The 4,296-nt window shown below is 39.7% G+C and overlaps 1 non-coding gene across 1 annotated transcript; it reads right to left on the reverse strand.

Moving 5' to 3' along the window:
* Positions 1-2,579: 2,579 nt before the first annotated feature.
* TRNAY-GUA (transfer RNA tyrosine (anticodon GUA)) lies at positions 2,580-2,651 on the reverse strand. Its single transcript has one exon. It is a non-coding gene; the product is annotated as a tRNA-Tyr (tRNA).
* Positions 2,652-4,296: the final 1,645 nt, after the last annotated feature.

Here is a 4,296-nt window from a genome sequence, read left to right on the forward strand (position 1 = left end):
TTTTAGTACATTATCTTCATAAAAAGAAATCAACTGGCAAACTTTAAGGAAAAAAAATCTAAATTTCACAAAATTTTCTTACTATCAATTAACATATCTTTTTTATAATTCATATTTAAGATTCTTGAGTTGGTTTGACTTTATACTTCCTTTGTTACATATATTTGGGAAGTGCTTGACCCATCTTGCCAAGTCACAATAAGTCCATCAGTAGAATTTTTACAAGCTATGCATTATGGATAAATTATCCTTGAAAATATGATTAGCACTGATAGATTTCAGTCAGTATAACAATTTATGATCAGAGCTGCTGAAATTCTTCAAATAACTCATTTTCCTCAACCTCAGTTAATTGAACAGGAAGTAAGAGCTTCTTTGGAGCTTTCCAGGTGGCTCAGTGGTAAAGACGGAGAAGGCAATGGCACTCCACTCCAGTACTCTTGCCTGGAAAATCCCATGGCCGGAGGAGCCTGGAAGGCTGCAGTCCATGGAGTCGCTGAGGGTTGGACACGACGGAGTGACTTCCCTTTCACTTTTCACTTTCATGCGTTGGAGAAGGAAATGGCAACCCACTCCAGTGTTCTTGCCTGGGGAATCCCAGGGACGGCGGAGCCTGGTGTGCTGCCATCTCTGGGGTCACACAGAGTCGGACACGACTGAAGTGACTTAGCAGCAGCAGCAGCAGTGGTAAAGAATCTTACTGCCAATGCAAGAGACATAAGAGACAGGGTTTGATTTCTGAGTCAGGAAGATTATCTGGAGTAGGAAATGCAACCCACTCCAGTATTCTTGCCTTGAAAATTCCATGCACAGAGGAATCTGGCAGGCTACTGCCCATGGGTCCCAAAGAGTCCGGTACGACTGAGTCCCTGAGCGCATGCGCACCTACACGCGCTTGTGCACACACACACACACACACACACACACACACACACACGAGCGCGTTTGGTGTAGGAGAGTGGTGTATAACTCCTCCACTTGAGGTTCTTAGTGTCTTCTTTGCTAAATACTTGTAATCTCACATGTATGTGTGTGTGTGTTTAATGTCCTGTGATATCACAAGGGTAGTTACTCATTCTGACTTCTAGGGATTCCATTTGATTTGTATAATTTCTCATTGGCTTAATTTATACACTGTATCTTATTTCTTTTGGAAGAGAAAAATACAGAATTGTTTCAGTATTCTTCCTTCATTCATTATTAATCAACTGTACTATTTTGAAAAGCAAAAGATTTTGTCCTGGCACTCAGTTAAATTTTCACCAAATAGATTGGTCCATTTAGAGTTTGTTTTCTAGCATTTCTAATGTTGTTACAGAGAAGTCTTCATTCTCAGTCAAGACTCTTTTGAGGGCACTACTCATTAAATGGCAACCCACTCCAGTGTTCTTGCCTGGAGAATCCCAGGGGCGGGGGAGCCTGGTAGGCTGCCATCTATGGGGTCACACAGAGTTGGACACAACTGAAGTGACTTAGCAGCAGCACTCATCCTGAATAAAAGGTCTTTCCAAGGTGGTTACTATAGGCTCTGGGAATTGTTTGGCTTATTTTTCTTTAGTTCTATCCTTAGCCTTGTGGAGTTTTACTCCACCTATGTATAAATTGAATACAACTACAGTCTCGAGGAGACTTCTTCAGCTCTTAGTAACCCCTCCCCACCCAAGTGCTGCTCTATGCTGTAAATTCTGGTCACCTCAGTTTCCCTAAATTCTGAACTTTGCCTCCTGAACTCAGTAAAAGTGAAAGGATTGGAGTTCATTTCCAATGCTGAGACCTGGAGACCATTCCAGTAGCAGGAAGATGGCATAACTGCCAGGCTCATCTCACTTGTTTTCTTTCCTCTCAGGAATCACAGTCCTGTACTGCCTATTGTCCAGTGTCTGTAACCATTGTCTCACTTTTTCTTCTCCTCTTGTTTTTTACTTGTTTAGAGCAGGACAATCACTCTCTTGGTAGGCATTTCTTCACGAGCTAAAGCTGAAATCAGGTTGCTAGTTTCTTATGAAATTAAACATAAGCTTAACATATAAAATGGCTTCCCCGGTGGTTCAGATGGTAAAGAGTCTGCCTACGATGCAGGAGACCTGGGTTTGATCCCTGAATTGAGAAGATCCCCTAGAGAAAGGAATGACCACTCTCTCCAGTTTTCCTGCCTGGAAATTTAACTGAGTGCCAGGAGAATCCCTTGGACGGAGGATCCTGGTGGGCTACAGGTCCATGAGGTCTCAGAATCAGACATGACTGAGCGACTTTCACACTTAACATATAAAATAGCAATTCTACACCTGCACATTTATCAAAAAGAAATTAAATCACATCTATAAAGCAATCTATACACAAATGTTCATAGCATCTTTATTTATAGCAGATAAATTTGTTAGGCTTTTGGATTATTTAAAATCTTGATTGGATTAATAAACTTTCATATGTTTATATAAAGGATGATGAAGAAATGAAATTGCTCAGTTGTGTCTGACTCTTTGTGACCCCATGGAGTGTAGCCTATAAGACTCCTCTGTTCCTGGAATTTTCCAGGCAAGAGTACTGGAGTGGGCTATCATTTCCTTCTCCAGGGGATCTTCCCCAACCAGGGATCAAACCTGGGTCTCCTGCATTACAGGCAGATGCTTTACTGTCTGAGCCACCGAGGAAGCCCATAAAGGATGATAACTGTCAATATAAGAACACACCACTGATGTATGTTACATGGAAGAATTTCAGAAACATTCTGCTGTAAAAAAAAAAAAAAAGTCAAACAGGAAAGTAGAAGCTCTATCATTCCAGTCATGTGAAATTCTAAAACAAATAAATGAAAAATGGACAAACAAAAAGAAACCCCATAGTGATAGAAATTAGGTTGGTTGTTGCCTAAGGGATGGGCTGGGGAAATTATTGAACACTAAGGTCCATGAAAGATCTTTTTAGAATGATGGAGAATTTTATCTTATTGAGTTCGTGACCCCACACCCTGTAAATTAAACTTAAATAGGTTTTTAAATAAAAGGTAACTTAGACCAGTGTGAAGGCTTATAGAGATGGAATGAAGAATTTGAATTTAGAAAACTTTAGGTGGTTAAAACAGGCAGGAATTAGTGATAGAAATAAAAGTGAAAGAGGAGAGATAGGAAATTTTCAAGAGTGACTCTGAGTTTCTTGGGTTGAATAGGCATACATTCACTGAAATAAGAAACCCTAGAAAAGAAGTAGACTGGAAAAAACTGAGTTGTTGTAGAGAGAGGACTATAGTTTGAACTTTAAATTAGTAGAAGTACTTTTAATGTAGGCAAGTGAAAATATAATGTACTAGATTTATAGGATTGAAACTCAGATGTATGTGCTGGAGAGATCTGTCTGTCATTGGCATGTGGGATTAATTAAAGTGAATATAGACCAAGCTGCTTGAAAGACTAAGAAGAGAATGGACTTTGAAAAATTTCTCCTTTTATTGATTTTGTTAAGAGGATGCAGATAAGGGATGGATTTGTTCATGTGTTGGTTTCATCATTGATTTGGCAAATAATTTCATATACCTTTTATTTACCAGATATTGTCATTGTAAGCACTATGGCTAAACAATCCATAAGATGAAAAGAGAGTCCTGCACTTAGGATCACAGATTTAGAATGGCACCAGTTTGACTATAATCGTGCAAGTTTTCCAATAGTTCATTCATTATTGGTATATAATCAATAGATTAATATACTTATGTTGCTTTACTATTGGATTTTTATCAGGTATATGCTAAATGATAACAAAAGGTAACAGATTGGAAGCATGATATTGACGGTCAAAGGAATCTGAGATGGATAAGAAGGGATATGAAAATAAGGAAACTCAGCTGTTGCTGCTGCTGCTGTTGCGTCAGTCGTGTCCGACTCTGTGCGACCCCATAGACGGCAGCCCACCAGGCTCCCCCGTCCCTGGGATTCTCCAGGCAAGAACACTGGAGTGGGTTGCTATTTCCTTCTCCAATGCATGAAGGTGAAAAGTGAAAGTGAAGTCAGTCGCTCAGTGGTGTCCGACTCTCTGTGACCCCATGGACTGTGGCCTGTCAGGTTCTTCTGTCCACGGGATTTTCCAGGCAAGAATACTGGAGTCGGTTGCCATTTCCTTCTCCAGAAGGATCTATGTTATGATAAATTTTATTCTTTAAGAAAGCAAAAATAGTAAAGGTTTATTAAGATGCCTTCTGATAGGCACAACATGGTTGCTTCTTACACAACACAATGTGCTCAACTTTTATGTTCCTTCTGTATATAAAGGATCTCTTTGTAGTTACCATTTCATACAAAAGCT

This window comes from Ovis canadensis, chromosome 18 (genome assembly GCF_042477335.2).
Source record: "Ovis canadensis isolate MfBH-ARS-UI-01 breed Bighorn chromosome 18, ARS-UI_OviCan_v2, whole genome shotgun sequence".
Taxonomy (NCBI): domain Eukaryota; kingdom Metazoa; phylum Chordata; class Mammalia; order Artiodactyla; family Bovidae; genus Ovis; species Ovis canadensis.